The sequence below is a fragment of the Pongo abelii genome, chromosome 14 (genome assembly GCF_028885655.2).
Source record: "Pongo abelii isolate AG06213 chromosome 14, NHGRI_mPonAbe1-v2.0_pri, whole genome shotgun sequence".
NCBI classification, from domain to species: domain Eukaryota; kingdom Metazoa; phylum Chordata; class Mammalia; order Primates; family Hominidae; genus Pongo; species Pongo abelii.
Window position 1 is genome coordinate 36,954,215 of NC_071999.2, and position 21,849 is coordinate 36,976,063.

General features: G+C 39.0%; 1 protein-coding gene across 4 annotated transcripts in view; it reads left to right on the top strand.

The window, feature by feature from the left end:
• The window catches only part of FRY (FRY microtubule binding protein), a 448,789-nt gene that overhangs the window by 185,622 nt on the left and 241,318 nt on the right, over window positions 1–21,849 (top strand). The gene's annotated exons all lie outside the window — the stretch shown is intronic.

Here is a 21,849-nt window from a genome sequence, read left to right on the forward strand (position 1 = left end):
CTGTGCTCAAAGAGCTAGTGATTAATTGTCTCCTACACAAATGACCTGTGGCCAAGATTGTTCTTATGTAAACAAAACCTGGGCAAGAGAACCTGTGCTGTAATGGCTTTGAGGAAAAGAGCTAAAGTACCTTCAGCCTTAAGGTATTCAGGGATGTGCATCTCTAAATGATATCCATAGAAACCATTTTTTCCAGGTCATTTTGCACCACTGTATACACTATGGGGCTTGTCTGAAGCTGTTTTTCTACAAGTGGGAAGCCATTTGGGAGTAATACTGTTGCCCAAACAGCATTCTTTACTTGTCATAGCTATAAATCATTTAACTTGGATTCGTTATTTGTGTAATACTTTACACTCAAGGATGAATCTTCCTTTGTCTATCTGCTCTTTGATTAATGAAAAGAATTTGACATACAGTGTTCTTTATGGAGCAGTTTTCCAATAACTGGAAAAACTCACTTTTGAGTTTGACATCAGTATGTGGTTTTTAAACATATTTGATTATTCCAAGGCCAGACTGTTTTCTTCCATCAATTTTTGTCATTGCCTCATTAAATAGAAAATTATGTTGTGACAATACTGAGGCCAATGGGATTTCTTTTAAAAATCTCTCTCCCCTTGTCTATTTTCAAATCACTCTAGATAAAGTATATATTCTCTTCACCCTTCCTAAACTCCTCTCCCCACATACATACATCAGGAAATGATTCAAAATGACTGTTCATTTCTACTTTGAGAATATCTGTGGTACAATTTTGAATTCTTCCAATTCATTCAGCAAATATTTATTGAATACCTACTATGTGCCAGGCTGTGGGACTACACAAGGTGAATAAGACACAGTCCCTGCCCGCTATATTAATTTTTTTATTTCAGAGTAGTGAAGTTGGTGGCTTTCCAGCATTCTTTTGAGGGGGAGAATGTTTTTCAGTCCTGTCTTGAAAGAGGAAGAGGAAATATACTTTGTTTATCTTCTTTAAGCTTGTTACAACACTAACTTGCTTACAACCCAGCATAGTTCTCATTGCTAAGTTTTACATATTTTGAGCAGCAAAGAGAGAAAGGAATTTGTCTGTGTAGAAGACAAAGTAGAAACAGAAGCCCTAAGGCTCAACATACTCAGTGTAACCTTGGCTGAGAGGCTGCACCATGAGGCAAGCGGCTAATTGCACCTGCATGCACCTGCACGCGCCTGCCTGGCCTCACAAGTCTGAGAGGTGAGGATGTCCGCCCACATACCTGAATGGAGACTCAGCCTCTTAATTATATGGTGGTGCTTATTTACAAAAGTGCAGCAATTAAAAAGCAATAAAACAAACTCTATAACTATGACTGGCTGTTTTGCAAGGTGTTAGAAGAAAGGTAATTCCATAAGCGTTTCCAGGTAAAGCTTTCCATATTTTTTTAAATGGCACATGGTGGGGAAAATGTAATTATATATATATTAGTCCCCTCCAAAGAATTCACAAGCCAATAAATAGATCAGTCACTGGCTAGTGAGATGTACTAGCTTTCATTCGATGTTCATTTTGGTGTTCTCCTCTTTATCGGCACGTCTACTCTGTCATGCTGCCCTTTGATTTGAGTGGAGGTGGGAATTAAAATGGCCTTGATGTCTGGAAATAAAATGTCCTATGTAGACCTGAATATGGAGGCTTTCCTGTCCCCTTGGATGCCTGTCCTGTTGCTCTTCCCTGCTCTTATCCAGCCCTTCCCCAGCTGTCTAGTGGTTCTCACGGCTGCGGCCCCTTGTTGATCATGGCCACAGCCTCCACATGCCCTTCTCAGTTTAACCTGGAATGCTCCAGTGGTGTCCTCACAGTCAAAGGCTGCTCCCCAGCTCCCTTTTGCCTCTGAGTGTCAATGGTAGCCACTCAGGACCCTCTTTGAGCTCCTCATTCATCCTCTCTCATGTTTTTCTGCTCCAACCAACCAAGCTTAATCTATTCACTCTCCTCCGTATTTAACTAACATGCTCCGAAATTCATGCCTGTACACCCATCAGTCTCCTAATAAGGCCACGCTTACCTAGAATGTAAAAATGGCAGGGCCAAATGGGCTTGGTTCAGATCTCTTGCTCCTGCACTTGCATGGCTTCGGACAGTTAAGTAATCAGTCTCTCAGTTTCCCCATCTGTAAAATGTACGCAAAAATAATGGGTACCTCGTAGCAGTAAATGAGGTATTAAGATGTAAAGCACTTAGCACAATACCTAGCACATTGTAAATGCCCAATAAACATTAAAATAATATTCATGTATTCTAATGCCCTCCTCCCTTCTAAATCCACTTCAAATCGGATGTAGACCATGTCTTCCCTTAGCCTTGACATCCAAAGTGGGTTATTTTATGAGTAAGCAACACTTGCTACACTCTAGAGAAGAGAGCTACATAAATAAATGTCAAAATTAGTTGCTTATTTTGGGCTGGTTTTTCTTCTCCCAGATTTACTTTTTTAACTTTACCCCTTGACTACTTTAACTTTCCACCTCACTTACTATTAAAATATCCCTACTTACCCTAAGTGCATACTTTCTAGCAGCTTGGGAGTTGGTCTGGGAATTTTCTTAGTGGCAGAAAGTCACCTTGGCCTCTTAGGTTTGCTAGAGAACAAGTTTAAAGTGGATAGTTGAAGCTATTTTCCAGGAGAGAAGGGCTTGCTGTATACCACTTCATAGAGCTGGTGTGTGAGCCCCCACACTAATCTGAAAGCTCTAAAGGGCTTCCTTATGTCTCTGTCCACCCCAGGATGCCTGATGAACACACAGGGCCCAATGAATGAAGGTACATTCAGAATCTGTTCAACGCCTTGCTCTTTCCAGGGCAGTGTGAATCCTTCCTATAACATATGGCAAATCTTGCTACACCATTGAGGGAAACTTTTGAATGCCCATTAACTCTTTCACATATTTAGAATTTCATTGACAAATGAACTGCTCTGGGGAACTGAACAATCTCTTTGCAGTAGGAAGGTGTTGGTGTGCATTGTGAAATGTCTAATGTTGCTCTAGAAAAGTCTTGCATCACTTAGGAGCATCAGATTCAGCATTTTTCAGGTATGTTGTAGTGAGTTAAGTTGTAGTGATAAGCCCAGGATCTGTTCAACATAGAAATGCTGGTTAGTATGAGGTCAGCTCTGGGGCCAAAGAGAAGAGTCATGGGCAAGTGAGGATGGAAAACATCTTAGATTCTTTGCAGAGCAGTGTTTATTGATGCCTATTTATGTTGCAAGTGTACCTGAAGGACACTATGAGAAAAGCTTAAGAAAATCTCAAAATTAATTTTAGTTTTAACTTCTATATAGACCTGGTTGAAAGAAGTGGAAAACTAAGAAGGTTAACTGAGTTGCCTAAATCCAGCAAAGGGGTACAGATCAAGTGCAAGCATATTTAATTGGGTTCTTTAAATAGAGGAAGTACCCAGCACTGCTCCAGGCAATTAGAAGGAGACTTACTCCAGTGTCCCATCCACACCCTCTCTAAGGCCACGGGGTCACTTCTGCTAAAGTAGTTTACGGCTCTAAGGAGAAATAAAACCCCAAATCAACATCCATGTTCTCTAAATAGAAAGGATCTATCCCTGGGCTTATGATTAAGACAAATCAGAGGGGTTGTTTTTTTTTTCCCATTCAAATACATGAACAGTTCTTGAATAACAATAACTGCCACTCTGTATAAAATACTATGCTCCATGATTTATATAGAGGGCAACCACAAAATTGTTTTTCCCAACTGTGACACTTTTGAGAGTGAAAGTTAATAATTATGCTGAGACACTGGGTGCAAACTGGGACTGCCCTCAGCAAAGGACGCCATATGACCTCTCTGTTTATTATCTTCACTCTTTCCAATAACCCTGTGAGTTTAAGTGTCATGCACATTTTCGATGGAAAAAAAACAAAACAAAAAAAAAAACAGGACTTGAGATAGAGATTTGCTCAAAGCTAGGATGGTAGTAAGCTCCATAAACCCCTCCCCCAGTCCAGCTGATAATTGCATTGTTTGTTTTAATCACTCAAAGGACCAAAGGATAAAGAACACTGTGAGGAACTTAGTGCTTTATAGGTACTTTCATTTTTATTTTTGTTGGCTGATGTCCCTGCCAGTTCTTAGCCTTCTTCACCCTCTCTCCTTCCCTCCCTGCTCTTTGTCTCTCTGTTTCTCTCTCTCTCTGTTTTACATACACACACACACACACACACACACACACACACACACACACACGTGCTGGAGAGCACCATCCCCTCAGCATAGACCTATTTGAAAGACCTTAAGTGTTCACAAGTCTTTTCCGTCATTATTGCAAACAATACATAGACAGTTCTGTGCCCTATGATCATTTGATTAAATGTATATAGCCATTCACAAAATAGGATTGTAGTAATAAGGCACATTTCTTCTGTTAGGAGTATTTTATGTATATTTTCCCTAGTTTCAAAAGTAAATAAAAAAGCATGAATGATGTTTACTTTAGAATGGTAGTTTGCTTGCCTTGCTGAGGGTTCTCTGATATATTGTTTTTCTGTTTAGGAAACAGTAGCAAATTCACTAATTGTCTTTAGCAGTGAGATCAGGGAGAATATTTCCAGGGATAATGGAAGTCTATCTATAATTCAGGTATCTCATTTACTTGATAGTTCTGGCCTGCTCCATCATAAAATCATGTACAGGACTGGCAGCACCAAGATAAATTTTGACTTATTTGCCTGCTCTTGAATGCTGCTTGATGAAGTCCCAACAAGAATTGAAATAGAAAGGCAAACAGCAGTAGGCAAGAAGAGATGACCTGGATAATTTTACAATCTGAGAACAGCTCAGACATTTGAGAAAGTTGCCAATATTTAGAGGTTTCAACTGATATAACATGCAAAGATTCTTCTATCCTACCCTAAACAGACAGCTGTTTCAAAACATTTTAATACCCATGACTCAGTAGTTTACTTTTGGGTACAGTTTAAGGAGTCAAATAGGTTACATATATCCTAATCATCTTATTAGTAACTTCCATATTTCTGAGTCTTATGTGATATTAACACTAAACTGGTGTCAGATGTGAGTTTGGGCTAATGAGAAATGACATTTTACTATGTTAGGGGCTGTTCTGTAGACTAATAGATGCAGATATAAGCTTTTTATGCAGGTTCTGTTACTGGTACTAAACCTTACATTTATTTAGTGCTTTGTAGTTTGCCCAGCACCTTCAAACACATTACCTCATTTGATGAGTGAGATGCACTGATTATTAATTAGCTAGTTTCTTCTTAAATGCTCCTGGTTTAGAATAAGACTTAATTCTTCATAAGTTCAGTTTGTGTGGCATGAGATACCCACATGGCATCATGTAGGTATATTTTGAGAAGTTTCAGATCAGATTTAAATGAACAAATAATGATCTTCGTCCATGGTATTTACCTTCAAATAGAACTTTTAAAAAATGCAATATAGCTTGGTATTTATCACTTAAGAAATACAGAAGTAAGTCTGTCCAAAAACATATGTATTACGATTTTCCAAATTTATTTGTACCCTAGAATTTCTCTTAGTCCTCTTTTTTAAACATTTAAACATTCATAATTTTTCTTAATGTCGTGCCTTCTGGAAACCATCCACCATTTGCACACTACCCCAGTGCAGAAGATTTAGCAAGTAACCACTTCCTGAAAACGTGAATGGCATTTGTGGAACAAGATAATACGCAACTTAACCTCATTTTTTTTCATACTAATGTCTTTCATTTGATAGATGCCATTCATCATATTCCTTTTAACATTGCTCCATCACAGAACTGCCAGCTATGTAAATAAGAGAATGCTTTCTCTTTCTTTGAGCTGAAAAGGTTGCCTCTTCTAGGCTTGGAGAAACAGTGGGAATGGGCTTTTCCATAAGACCATCTTTACTTACCTTTCAGTGCTGGATTATACTGCAAATCTTACTACCTAAGCGTTAATTTTTCTTGGTTATTGCTCCAACATGCAACAGTGTCAGAGAAGCAAGGCAAGCACTATTTAATACCTGTTTACTGAGAATCAACTAAGCACAACACACACTTTGTTTTGGGAGCTTCATAAATGCATCCCATCTGGATCCTTCATCCAGGCTCTCAGAGCTTTCTTTCCTTGCTTGTTAGATTCAGAATTCAGTTACATTAATGCAGAAGTTTCCAGGACTTCAGGGATCCTAGGGAGAGGTGTCCAATGATGTTTCAGAGACAGAGTAGGCCCTAGAAAATTTTATTGTGGAAGAATGTGTTTGATGGATTCTGTTGACTCTAACTTTATGGATTTGTACTTTCACTACATCAGAAAACCATCAGAAGTACAGGCAATGGTCTATAAGAACACTTTCAAATATTTCTTCTAGTAGATGGCTGAAGGAGAAGAGGAAATGTAAGCTATTTACCCTGGAACACTTGACCAGATTTCAGAATATGGGGCAGCAAGCATTTCAGACAGGGATTCCTTACATTAGAAAAATGTGAAGAGGAGTTGCCATGTTTATCAGAATTTTGCACATGGGACAAATTTAAAGCCAGTTGTCTTTCATCCTGAGTGGTTCTCTCACTCTTCAAAATACTTGGGTGATTAAAGAGAAGGGCTATGTCTGTCTGTCTCTCTCTCTCTTTCTTTCTCTCTCTCGCTGTCTCTCCCCCACCTCCCCCCACCCGTGTGTGTGTGAGAGAGAGAAAATAAATTATATATTTCCATAAGTTAAATTTAATGATCAGATATCTCACCTATATTCTTACACTTTTCTATTTTTCACAGAATATACAAGCACAGGCATTTAAATGTTAGTCACCCAAAACTCCAGATGCTAAGCAGTGAAAGTTTATATTCTGCCAGCATATCAGACTCTGTAATGAGTCTGATTTGGTTTAATTCCTTTCTACTGTTTAGTCATTTGATGAGCTGCAGATGGAAATTTAAGCCAAAGCCATAACATTTCAGCTAATACTTTTTATGCTGCTGTAAGAATTTGTTGTCATGTCAATTTAAGGGAGTTGAAATCTTTTTTGAGAAGGCATTCAAATCTGCATTAAGTGCTTTTATCAACTCTAATTTGATATACAACTCTGACTGCTTCTGCTGTTCTTAATCAATTGCAAAGTGCAAAGTAGTTTAGCAGTGGAAGACAGCTTTGAAATTCCAGGATTTCTCAGCTAATGCCACAAGCACAACATTATGGAAATATACAATTAAATTTACATTAAAAATTTTTCCTATGCTTAAGAAACACCAGGCCAACTTCTTTGAGTTTAGCCTTAAACAGGTAAATATGTATTTTGGCAGCCATGAAAAGAATAGGGTATTAGATTAACTAGGGCAATACTTTGGTAAAATTCCATTGGAATGTTATGTTTATGCAGGAGAGATTTGGCCAATCAATAAGATGGTTTATTTTGTAAGTCAAATCAATAAAATGTTTGAACTGTATAAATACAAGATTGGGTTTTTCTTCTCTGTTTTTCTGTTATTTTTCTGTGTGTGACCTTGGCTTTCTCATTCTCTCATTTTCTTATATGAAAGGAACAAACCTGACACTTGTCTGTCACTGATTAATGCGAAGGGTTTTGAATACTTCCACTGAAAAATGAGGTTTCGGTAAACATCATGATATTCATCAGTTATTTCTCCTGCACCATTAAAGCCAGACTGAAGGAGATTGAGTTGTACATTATTGAACTTGACTGATAACTGGAGGCTGGATCTCAAGCCTAACTTTCTAAGGTTGGTCAGCTTCTTGGACTAGCTTGCTTTTCAGTATTCTGAATAAGAAGAAGTTGTCACACTACACAGCCTATCAGGTTCTTTCTGTTGTTACTTTTTGCAGTTAAGTCACTGTATATCTAACTCAGTAAATCTGAACAGGATTGTCTCCAATATGAAGTGCCAGTATTCTTGGTCTGGACACAGGCATGTTTTTTTTCTATAAAGTGAGATATGGTGTTTATGGAAATTGCTGGCATTCTGAAGGTTTTTAAATATATGATGATACAGCTAAAGGATACTCTCCTACGTTTCAGTAGATATCATGTTTCAGTTAACCCATGTAGAAATACAAAAGGTCATAAGAATGCAAGAGGCTGTTAGAAAATCTGTCTGAAACATCTTTGGTTCACCTTTACTTAATGCCTGTAGCTTAGGTAGAAAGCTCTGTGACAGCATTAAAGAATTTTAAAATGAAAAAGTTGCTCTAGGTGAACAGATTGCCTATGAACATAGCAGACTGTAACCAGTGAGTTTACAACTCAGTGTTTACAAGTAAGAGCACCAATTAAAAGACAAATTGAAGTTTTTCTTTTTAAAAAAGTCTGCTTTTCAACTTTTAGTTTATGAACACTACATGTTTAACAAATCTCCCCTAAAAATGAGGGCTTGCAATTGAATGACAACATGGACTTAGCTATAGTATCACTTGTTCTAACACCCCTAAAATTAATCTTCTACTTTTTTTTTTTTTTTTTTTTGAGACAAAGTCTAGCTTTGTTGCCCAGGCTGGAGTGCAGTGGTGCAATCTCGGCTCACAGCAACCTCTGCATCCTGGGTTCAAGCAATTCTTCTGCCTTAGCCTCCCGAGTAGCTGGGATTACAGGTGCCCGCCACCATGCCCAGCTAATTTTTGTATTTTTAGTGGAGACGGGGTTTCACCATGTTGGCCAGGCTGGTCTTAAACTTCTGACCTCAAGGGATTACAGGCATGAGCCACTGCACCCAGCCAGTCTTCAACTTTCTTAATGAGAAATTCAGCTTCCTTAGGGAGTTTTGAGGGTCACACACTGAGTGTTTTGTTTCAGTTTCCTCATGATTTGGTGGTGGCCCTGAGGCCTGTTGTCAGCTTTTCTTCCAGGTTGAGGGTGCAAGACAACCTGTCTCCTTCTGTTTTACTTGATTGAATACAGCTGCAAGAGAATAGGAAAATCAGAGATGTTTTTGTGTCTTGCCTGCTGATTTTATGTTTCATTTATAAGAAATCCCCAGTGCTTATCATTATAGGAAAGCTAATCCTAGTTCATGCCAATTGAGAGATCAATTTTTGAAGGTGTTTGAAAGCCTGGCCCATTTTCATCTGGCAGAGTAAACTACTTTGTTCTCAACTAACAATTTAAAATGCTTGAACTTTAAGAAAGATCAAAATTATAAGTGAGAATGAAGATTCTAGCACATTTTAAATATCAAAAAATCCATTTTATCTTAGCTTCTTTTCCTTTATTTTGTTATCTGTTTTGTTAACCATGTCAATCCTTAGCACCACTTTCTAGAGAGGAAGAGGAGTGGACATTTAAATTATATTGCCTACAATTAGTCAACCACTTTATGAAAAGAAGGAAGGAAGAAGGGAAGAAGGGAGGAAGGGAGGAAGGGAGGGAAGGAGGGAAGAAAGGAAAAGTATCAGAGGGAGAAGAGAGAAAAAAATACAAATTGGGAACGATTACTGTAGGATTTTGAAATCAGTGACTTTCATTTCTAAATCCCATGTTACTAATCAGAATTCAGTAACATGCTACTCAGGTTTAGTGTTATGGTTATTACACAGAACATATTTTTGCCATTTAGTAATTCGAAATGGGTGCCATTTTAGTATACTTTTGCTATAAATGATAGAATAACCTCATAAGGGCTGAAAGAATAAAGACTTTTAATTAGCTTGCCCAACCCACAGCCTGGAGATGGGAGGTTCCAGGTGGGTTTAGAAGCTCAAAGACCTAGACCATCCAATCTTTGGACTGGTCACACTACATGATCACAGGATGGCCACCTCAGTTCCAAATATCTTTGCTTCACTTAAGTCAGGAAGGAAGGAGGCCCAGGTTAGGGCTTTCTTGTAACAAGAAGATTATTTTGATAAAGGTCTCAGCAAACTTCCTCTTGCTTCTCTCTGATAGGAACTGGGTCATATGCCTACCCTTAGACCAGTCACTGGCAAAGTTGAATGGAATAGCCAAGTTGACTTAGATGAATCATGGTTCAGGCCCTGGCACTGGGCTGGGTACACCTTTTGTGAGACAAGGGACTTCTACCTGCCACCTGAACAAAACAGAGATTCTTGTACCAAGGAAGAATGATAGGCAACTAATAGTGCCATTAAGTAAAAACTACAACGGTATGGATTAGTCCGTTTTCACACTGCTGATAAAGACAAACCCGAGACTGGGCAATTTACAAAAGAAAGACGTTTATTGGACTTACATTTCCATGTGGCTGGGGAGGCCTCACAATCATGGCGGAAGGTGAAAGGCACATCTCACATGGCAGCGGCAAGAGAGACAATGAGAGCCAAGTGAAATGGGTTATCAAACCATCAGTTCTTGTGAAATGTATTCACTACCACAAGAATAGTGTGGGAGAAATTGCCCCCATGATTCACTTATCTCCCACCAGGTCCCTCCCACAACATGTGGGAATTATGGAAGTACAATTCAAGATGAGATTTGGGTGGGGACACAGCCAAACCATATCACAGTAGATGACTATTATTAGAAACTCAACATCTGTTGTTGTATAACATTGCATTAAGGGCAATAATAATAGGTGATCTTTATAAGCACTTACGAAGTGTCAAGAGCCGTATTAAGTGCTGTATATGTATCATTTCCTCTGGTCTTCACCATGACACTGTTTTACACATGTGGAAAGATGAAAGAACCATTTGTAAGTGATGGAGCTAGGGTTCCAACCTAGACTCTAGGATAAACACTACACTATGTGGCCTCTCATCATCACTGGCAAGATAAAGATATTGGCTAACAGCAGGTGAAATTGATGAACCTCTAGTGGGAGTAGAATTATATTGATGTGTACTTCCTAGTAAGTTACCACAGTGATATTTGTCAAAAAGCAGTGGCAAAGTCTTGAAAGTAGCCCCCACCAAAAAATTCTGTATTGCTTTGCCTTCAGTTTCAAAAAAGGAACATTTCCTAATGTTTTCTTTATTATACTCACTCAAAAAGAAATGGAGTCTTTCTATTGCTTTAAAAAAAAAAAGCAAATTATAAGAAAGAATATTTTTAGATCAGACACTTGAGCCCCTTAAGATTATACCCAGGCCAGGCACAGTGGCTCACACCTGTAATCCTAGCTCTTCAGGAGCCTGAAATGGGAGGAGAAGTGCTTGAGGCCAGGAGTTTGAGACCAGCCTGGTCAACACAGTGAAACCCTATCTCTTTTGTTTTTAAATAAATTTAAATTTTAAAATAAGACAAAAAAAAGAAAAGAAAAAAAGGAATATGTAGGTCTATTGAATTATGCTGTTAGGTTAAAATTAACAAGTTCAGTATTTATTTGTTTAATGCTATCCAACAATAGTAGATGAAATGCCCTTAATATTTCCCTTAGATACCAAAAGGAAAAAATGTTTTTCTGTTTTCAGATATTTCCATTTCATGTGGAAATATCAGTATTCTCCAGTAAGGTTTATATTTTAATCTTATTGTTCAGATTTAGCTATTAATTTGAAAGGGCTTTATCACTGACTCACTTTCCCTATTCACAGCCTCCCTAAGCTAGGTATCGCAATGGTTAAATAAGAATAGCTAGCATTCATGAAGGACTGCCATGTTTCAGCCACAGTGCTAAGCACTCTCTCATTTAAACTTCCTTACATCCTATTGAGGCAAATACCATTTTGTAGAATAAAAACCAAATGCTAATAAAGAAATAAGAGACATTCACAATCAGTAAGTGATGGTGCCCAGATTCCAATCTGCTTCTGTCTCTAGAGCCTCTCTTCTCGTTGGCAGCCCAGTTAGAGCCACTCCCGCCCCACTTTTCCTCTGCTCATTTCCCACCAAAACATCTGAAAGAGCCAGATGCTTGCTTGCTTGGCCTTCAGTGCAAGCTTCTGACTGCTGTCCCAGTTGCTGGGGGAACTTCTGGAAAGGATTTTCTTCCTGGAAATATGAGAAATGCATCTTTTGCCACCCTGATAGACTTGCTGCTTCCAGCCTTTGGACATAGTTTGTGTAGGTGGCTGAAAAACAAAATCAGAATAATCATCTGAGATGATTTTAAGCTGAACTTGAGCCAAGTTCCTGCCCTTAAAAGAAGAGTGTCAAGTGAAAAAGATCTATATAAATCAATAATTGCAGTAAGATATGACCAGTAATCAATCCCATGAAATGTTAATTGTGTATATGTGAGTAAGAGTGACTGTTATTTGTACATTATTATACCCGCTGGCCCCTAAGGCCAATTTTCACTATTTTTTCCCCATATTGCTGATATATATCTCCAAAATAGGATATTTTCTTATCAACCTGCTGAACCTGTGACTTCATCTCTCTCCTCCAGGACCCTTATAGGGCTTAGTTCCTCATCAGTAATGCTGAATTTCGCTATTAGTCAGTCTTAGGCAAGAAACTAGACTTTTTTTCAACCCTTCATTGTTGTTCATCCAAATTGCTGCTAAAACTTGTCTTGTTTTCTTCCTCGAATGACATCTCCCACATCTGGATCTTCGTCACCATCACCTCTGCCAAGGCCTGGTTCCAGGTCTGCATCACCTCCCATCTGGAGTACTCACAGTTCCTTCTCACTGGCTATCTGCTGCTACTGCCTTTCCAGGACAGTCTTTCCTAGAAGTCCTTCCCATAGCTTTGAACATTGATCTTCACCTTTTTACTCTTGTAATTGTGCATCAACTTCCGTAGACAGGGATTGCATGACAAATGCTTTTGGTGTCAATGGTTGCAAGCACAATGAATAATTAAAATATCATCGTGAACTGGGAATGATCATCTAAATTAATTTCATTGATGATGTATATGCAAACCATTTGTTTTGGTAGATTCAAGAGTTCTGTGGGATGCAGAAATGGACTGAATCTTTGACCTGTAGCCTGTAATCTAAATACCAGTGATATCCTTGGAGTATTAGTCATAGTCATTGGCCAGAGATGAGGTAGGAGTATTACTGTGGTACTACAAACACAATTTAAGTTAAAAGGAATAACATCTGCTACTCTATAATTTCATGCTAGCAAGATTTAAACAGGCTAGATTTGACAAGGCATAATGTAGAAATTGAGGAAAGGCTTGCTGAAAGTTAAGACCAAAAGCTAAGTATAATGCTCTGGTTAATATATTAAATGAGCTCAGGCAGAGGATACAACTACTCATGAAGTGTACACACTCCAGTGATGGAAGACCCACTCAACAATTCTCAAGTGTCCCTCGTACACAAAACAACAGCCATCAAACTGGCCCAATGAGCTCATTAAATATCATATTGTTCTGCCAGACAAGGCCCTTGTTTTGGGGAGTGACTAAGAGACTGTCACTTCTTGGGCCAGGAGAATGAAAATGCTCTTCAGGCTCTGGGAAAAGGATAGAGATAAATTGTTGATACTGTTCCTAGGACATCCCTCCCCATTTCAGTCTATGTCTGACTGGCCTATGTTTTATACTGAAAGATGACAACTCAGCTGATTTATTCAGTTCTGTGTTTTCCTGAAGTTCTTGCTATTGACCCACACAAGAGACGGAAGGTTAGAATCTATCTTCTTTGTGGACAGTGCTAAGTTAATGCCAAAAGATCTACCCTAGCCTGATGCTCCTGGGGCTGGCAAAGTTATGTGAGCTCAGAAGTTGAGACCAAGCCTCCATCTCCTCTACTTTAAGTGGAAAGTTAACACGGTCTGGAAGAGTCAGCCAGGAGTATCAGCCCATTTGTGTTAACTTGCTTTTATTTTTTCTTGCTGAAAACAGAAGTGAATTACACTCTTCACTGAATCCTGCTGCAGAGGAAAATGATGCAACACTGGTCACATGACACAAAGATAAAAGGCCCTTTATGCAAACCTAGTTCTTCATTGTGTTTTCATGTAAGGAGAGGTTCAATACCCACACTACAAAGCAACACAAAATTGTTGTTCTTAATCTTGGATCTTTCTCTACACGGAGAAGCCATGATGTTTTACTTTGTTTTTGTCTCTTTTTAAATTTTTCTGCCTTTTTGACCACAAGATTCATTAATTTTTATGTAATACAAAATATAGAAAGAAATTATATAGGCTCATTTGATTTACTTTTGACTAAACAAGAGTTTTTTTCTGTGCGATTTGGGACTGTTACGATCATGTGCTTTGCCTCAGCCATATACTTGCTATGTAACCTTGAGCAAGTTACTTAAATTCTGATTCCTAAAAAAGAGACTCTACCTGATATGTATGAGACATATATGTATATATATGTATATATATATATAGCTACATAATCATGTATATCTCTATAAATAAGTATGTTTATCTATATATACCTACTCCTAGAGCCATAACAATTAAAGGAGTTGACATTTATGAAGTGTTTAGCATATTCACTATTGTACTTGCTCAAATAAACGCTAGCCATTGTTATTAGTAATTTGCCTAATTAATGCTTGTCTAAATCCCTCTGCAAGTTAATGGTTTTGTCATGTTGGCTCATTGCCAAGACAGTATGACCAGGAACCAAAGAGTCTTCGAGCTTTTTTGTGACATCTTCTTAACTTGAGGATCTGAACTTTACCACTCCCTAGAGAGGATATTTTGGTAGCAAAGTACATTTCTGGAACTTCAGAAAATTAACCATCTAAAGATATCCAAGATAGAATGTGTTCCTTCTAAATTCAGAGCTACGTATGATGGCTGAAAATATAACAAGGCATTAGCGTATGCTACAGTTGCAGCGTTTTCTTTTTCCTTTTTGTTTTTCTTTTTTTCTTTTCTTTTCTTTTTTTTTTTTTTTTTTTTGAGACAGAGTTTCGCTCTTGTTGCCCAGGCTGGAGTGCAACGGCGTGATCTCGGCTCACTGCAACCTCCACCTCCTGGGTTCAAGTGATTCTCCTGCCTCAGCCTCCCAAGTAGCTGGGATTATAGGCACGCACCACCACTCCTGGCTAGTTTTTTGTATTTTTAGTAGAAACAGGATTTCACCATGTTAGCCAGGCTGGTCTAGAGCTCCTGACCTCAGGTGATCTGCCTGCTTCGGCCTCCGAAATTGCTGGGATTACAGGTGTGAGCCACCGCACCCGGCCCAGTTACAGCATTTTCTGTGAGCATTTACGTGAATTAAACCTGAAGCGTGAGCTTTTTGGATTTGGACCAAACTCTTATCCTGTGTGTACGAGTTTCACTCTGACTGACCCACTTCCACTTCCCCTTCCCCTACCCTTTCTACATACTTCCATTGTAGCAACAGTGGCATTGTGTAACTGCTTTACCTGTCTGGGTCCCTCTGTGGCTAAGAATCAACCGTCTTTTCATTTTTCTACCCTCTAGCACATCTTAGGGCATATTGGCTCTTGTGAATAATCTGTTAAATATTGAATGAGTGAATAAAATCACTTGAGTGGGTGTGGGAGGTCTGTGCCTATACTTTGCTAGCATGTCTCCCATCAGTGGATGAGCACCTAGCAAGCAGTAACAGTGTTTTGTCTTTTGGGATCTTTCTATCTTTTATTCCAAGCAGGAACTCAGCATCTAATCTTAGCTATAAAGTCTCTTTCCTCTGTAACCCTCACCTGTTGTTTTGTTTGAGTGAGTTCAACAAGCTCAATTGTACCATTGTGTTCACAGAACTCTGGGCAGATGTGTCCATGAAATGAAAAGTGTAGAATGAAATGATGTTTTATTTGGATAATGATCAGCCAACTTGAGGAAACATTTCAGAGAGAAATTGTTTGTTTATTTTTAAATCATTCAGCACTGTCAAGGATTGCTCTCTGTAAAAATACTAACTTTTTCCTACATTTACCTAAATGTCATTTATGTTACAAGGATTTAACTTACTTTTAAACCTTCTAGCCACTTTTGCCAAATTGGAAGGAAACCATGCTCAATGAAGTCTACTGAGCTAATTTAATTCTTTACTCACAAGGTCTTTTTCCATGTGGGGAATGCTGCTGTTTTATATTTATTTGGAGACACTGATGGCTTTACTAGAAAAAAAAATCTGAATATAAAGATTTTATCTTCTTGATTAAGGTGCATATACTCAAATAGCTGCCCAAATTGGACATGGCTGAATAAGCTTCAGGAAGTGCCTGAGAGTGAATCAACAGTCCTCCCTTTCCCTTCTTATCAATTATTAAATGCTTACATGTGTAGGGTACTGTGGTACATAGAGTACACAGTGATTCAGCAGGCCCAGCTCCTGCCTTCTCTGGGCTTCACAATCAAAGACAGCCTACTTTGATGAAAGGGAAGGTGTAAGGAAGTTGCAAGAGAACAGAAATAGGTGCTCTGCCCATGCCAGGCATTGTGCTGGGACCTGGGGACACTGACCTAAATAATCATTTAGAGAAGGAAGTGATTCATCATTTTAAGAGGGAGGGAAGAGGCTGAGGGATAGTTCCATGGAGACTGTGACATTTGAACATGAAGAATGTTACAGAGAAGAGGGGGAAAGGCAGAGGGAAGAACCTGAGCAATTGCAGGGAGTTGGGGAGGTGCCTGAGGGAATGACAACTGGATCCCAAGGTCCCTGAAGGAGTGAGAGATGGTGTATACAAAGGCAAGTTGGGTCAGATGACAGGGAGCATGGAAGGATCTGCCGAAAGGTCTGGGCTTATTCTGAAAACACTGGGCAACCCCATAGGTTTTTTTGTTTTTTGTTTTTTGTTTTTTGAGACAGAGTCTTGCTCTGTCGGCTGGAGTGCAATGGCACGATCTCAGCTCACTGCAAGCTCCGCCTCCCGGGTTCACGCCGTTCTCCTGCCTCGGCCTCCAAGTAGCTGGGACTACAGGCGCCCGCCACCACGCCAAACCCCATAGGTTTTTAAGCAGGGAACGGCATGATCACATCCCAGCAAATTCAGGGACTCTGTAGCTGGGACTACAGGCACCTGCCACCACGCCAAACCCCATAGGTTTTTAAGCAGGGAACGGCATGATCACATCCCAGCAAATTCAGGAACTCTGTAGCTGGGACTACAGGCACCTGCCACCACGCCAAACCCCATAGGTTTTTAAGCAGGGAACGGCATGATCACATCCCAGCAAATTCAGGGACTCTGTAGCTGGGACTACAGGCACCTGCCACCACGCCAAACCCCATAGGTTTTTAAGCAGGGAACGGCATGATCACATCCCAGCAAATTCAGGGACTCTGTAGCTGGGACTACAGGCACCTGCCAGCACGCCAAACCCCATAGGTTTTTAAGCAGGGAACGGCATGATCACATCCCAGCAAATTCAGGGACTCTGTAGCTGGGACTACAGGCACCTGCCACCACGCCAAACCCCATAGGTTTTTAAGCAGGGAACGGCATGATCACATCCCAGCAAATTCAGGGACTCTGGACTGAGAATGGAGGTAGGGACAATCACTGCGAGAATGACCCAGGAAAGAGACAACAAGGACTCAAAATAAAGTAGTAGCAGAGGAGTTAGATAGAAGGGAACAGATTCAAGCCGGTTGTCTGGGGTAGAATTGTCAGAGTTTGGTGTCTTCCCTGGGTCCAACGTGTGTTTCATTTTAATGTATGATAAACAACATGCATGATTATGTAGCTCAAGCAAGCCGCTTTAAAAAAAATAGGCAGAAGCAATTATTTGATGAACAGTGTTTTAAAATTATACTCAGCTAGAAAATATGCTCTTTAAATAGAATATTTGCATTGAGGGTAAAAGGTGATGGCGGGGTTCTCTCCTGACATTACTCAATTGATTTAATATACCAAATTAACACAGTGGTGTTGTATAGCTGCTATGTAAAGCCCCTGTTACATTCATTTTATAGTTATTCCCAGGTTATAGATTGGCGGAGATTTTCTTTGGTTTTGTTTTTCAAGGAAATACACATTTTAGAGGCCACATGACCTTAAACCATTTAAATGTCAAATACCTAATGGATACTGCATAGCTTGTTGGATTATTTTGGGATAGTTTTAGAGTATCAATTCATCTAAGTTGTCTAACCACTTTTTACATATGACAATCTCTCGAAAAAATATAGTGTAATTTTCATAGAAAACAAAGGCATCATGAAAGCTCCCAAAGATAGCACCTCTTAAGAAACAACTTCAAGATGATCTGTGTCAGGTGCTTTTATTATATTCAGAATTATATACGGCTTGGTCCTGCAGTGACACACAGGCATTAGCAGTTGTTTCACCTTTCTTTCTATCCTTCAGGAAGAGCAGTGTGCTTTCCTGGGCCATGTATAGTTGCATAATAAACCCTTCTAGGAGAAAATGTCTCCTAATCTTAGGGGAATTTTTGAAAGCGTATTTTGCTGTTCTTATGCCACTTCAAACTCCATCCCTTTAGGCTAGTTGAATCAGATTCTCCCAGTGCCTCCTCCCCACCCTTATGTGAGGAAGTTTTAGCAGTCATGTTAACATTATGGGCTGACAGGGCATGACACTGACTACTTCAGAATGCCACAGAGTACTCTGGTGACAATTATTACATAATGGCATCACATCAGTCATCACATAAGAAAGTAAGACAGAGGTGCACCTAACTCTTCATAATGAAACAACAGGTTGTAAGCCTTACACCTGTACTATCTTGTGCACTCTCAGTTCTCTGAATGAATATTGCAAAATAAAGAGACCTAAAATTAAGTTTTAATTATATCCACCACATACAGCATTTTAGGAAGACCCTTACAACATAACATGTCAACAGACTCTGAAAAGCAACAATGAGGATTATTCAGGGAAACAAATCTATACCAGTATGGTTGAGAACAGAGGTAATAACTTAATCTGAGAGGTTATACAGCCATAAAACTCCATTCATGTAGATACATACTTAATTATTTCCATTTCCTTCTGATTTGGGAGCTCAAAATTATTTTATCCCAGGATGTAGTTGGGTGAGGAAAATGACCATTTCCCTTTTATTTGGTTAAGGGAGGTTTTGTGGTATAAGTGGGACTTTTACAAGGTCTTTGAAGGAGAAGATGGGTTGGCAGGATTGAGGGAAAAGATATGTCAAGCAAAAAGTGTGTAGTTGGAAGAGGAAGAAGCAGAGGAAGGGAGTGGTGAGAAGACTGGCAAGAGCAGATGGAAGGGAATTAAAGAGCTACCTACCGGAATGAAAAAGAAGCCCAACAAAAAACCCTACAGACATTTGCCAGTTTAGCTTTCTGCTTAAATATTGAGCTTGTTTTCCCCAGCGCCCGAATTACTCCTGAGTTTTCAGATGGATGCTAACTCTGTGAGACCAGTATACTCTATTTACAAGATGTAAATGATTCTGCTATAGGAGTACTCTATGTCAAAATAGTGGTTTTGCTAATGCAAGTTTGTATCAGGAAATCACAATTTTTCAATTCAATTTTACCAGCTTTTCTTCTCACATGGATGTGGTTTTAAAAAATTAAAGATTTCAACAAATCAACCAATATTCATTGAGGACCCACTGTGTACAAAACACTGCGGCAGAAGCGATGATAATTTGCAAAGTATGAGGTGCTTTCTACAAAGAAGCAGGCAAGGTGGAAATCCATGTGATATTCAGAAAGAATGAAGATGTCAGTATAGGAGCTAGCACAAGACAATGTGTGATCAATCATAACGTGGATGATATGGTTAGAGCTAGAGGAAGATTAAGATGTTTAAAAATTTTTTCCCTAGTCAGTTTTATATTTTTGGTTTTGTAATAGATTTGGGTGCCATATAGAAGTATTTAATATCAGAAATCTCTTTTATGATCTTTTGCTCCTCAACTTCTAGGAGGCAATCTGGTATAGCAGGAAGAGTACAAACTCCAGAGATGGAAAAGCTATATTCTAGTCCTTTTTCCTGGCATTTATTGAGTGTGCTGTCTTTGACAAATTACTTCAGTGTTCTCTTCTATAGAGTGGACATAAAGGTGACCACCTCCTAGTCTCACCTGGCCTGATACTTCTTGAAGTGATCAATAAATGTTATTGAATCAATAAACCAGTATTTCTAATAACTTATTTGTGAATATATATGACTACATGCATTTACTAATGCATAAAGACACAACACTGTAGCTTTTTCTGAATAGTTTTCCATGTTTATCTGCAAAATTATTCCCTGTGTGTCTAAGTTTTATAAAAAGCATTAATTGGTCTAAAGCAGTGTGCCCAGCGCAATATCAGGCACGCATGTAATTCTAAGTTTTGTAGTAGCAAAATTAAAAAGAGCTTAAAAGCATTGAAATTTTCATAACTTATTTTATCTAATTCAATATATCTAAAATGTTATTTCAACATGTAATCAGCATAACTATTAATAAAATATTTTACCTTCTTTTTTTGAGGAATTCAGAATTCAGTGTGTATTTTACACCATCAACATATTTAAATTTGAACACCAAATTGATCCAAAACACTTGATCTGTATTTGGATTTATAAATTTACAGTTGAAAAAGTACCTTCATATATGCAGATTTATCCAAACATACTTAAAACATTTCCAATAACTGAACCAAGTGTCAGTTTTTAAGTTTGAATTTAAATTAATTACAATAAAAATAAAAATTAAGTTACTGGCTGGGCACGATGGCTAATGCCTGTAATCCCAGTGCTTTGGGAGACCGAGGCAGGCAGATCACCTGAGGTCAGGAGTTCAAGACCAGCCTGGCCAACATGGTGAAACCCCGTCTCTACTAAAAGTACAAAAATTAGCCGGTGTGGTGGTGTGGGCCTGGAGTCCCATCTACTCGGGAGGCTGAGGCAGGAGAATCGCTTGAACCCGGGAGGCGGAGGTTGCAATGAGCTGAGATCACACCACTGCACTCCAGCATGGGCTACAGAGCGAGACTCCATCTCAAAAAAAAAAAAAAAAATTAAGTTCCTTAGTAACACTGACCACTTTTCAAGGGCTAAGCAGCCATATGTGGCTAATAGCTACTGTATTAGAACACAAAGGTAGAATTATTTCAAATTGTATTCTCAGAAAGTCCCAGACTTAGACAGAAGAGTTATTTTATAATATAAAATAATGACATCCTAAGACTGGATTTTATTTTGGGAGTTGTCTCTTACCGACTATGCTTAGTAATGACTTCTGACACGCCTCAGCTTATCATTTGGCCTGCTAGGTTTATGACATATCCTTTGAATTAAGCTCTCTAGGTTACTTGGCCTAAAGAATGTATAGATATTATTAAAATGCTGCAGGTCAATTGCTGTTTCTTCATGTATGCACCTGACTTCATCGTCTTTGCAGACAAACTGTCTGGGTCTCAGTCGGTGTTAGTTTTCCAAGGTCCCACGGCTTGTTAATGGCAACATCAGCCTATGAACATGGACTTACAGGTCCATAATGCCACTGAGTCCATACTTGGCCTCATTTAAGTGCAGGTGTGTCCCTGATGCACTTTGGACACTTAGAGTCTTCCCTGAAGGAGGATCCTTTCTTGGGCTATATTTTTTAATTCTCAAAAATATCATCAACTCAAAATACAAGGTGAAACTTGGAAAAATACATGAGGTAGACTAGGTTGTCTCAAAGAATCCTTCTTGGGTAGAACAGGGTTGTGGGGATGAGGATGTTAGGCAAAGAGGCCTTAGTAGTAAAAGGTTGTGTGGCTCTGTGCCTTCTCTGTGCTCCTTCACTGCACAAGGAGAATCGCTTGAACCCAGGATGCAGAGGTTGCAATGAGCCAAGATCACACCATTGCACTCCAGCCTGGGCAACAGAGCAAGACTCTGTCTCAAAAAAAATAAAAATAAAACAATAAAAGATGCTTTGTTAAATGAAAATAGTTGTTTACTTTCATTCTAACTGTGCCTCTAGTGAACAAGTCACTCAGAACTGAGCTCCCATTGTCAGGTTAATTTTTTTAAGTTTTTAGATGTTTTGAATGAAAATATGAAAACCCTGCAGAAGTGTTTATCCTTTACTATTAACAGGATGTCATCTTGAACACACCCTTTTTTTTTTGTTGTT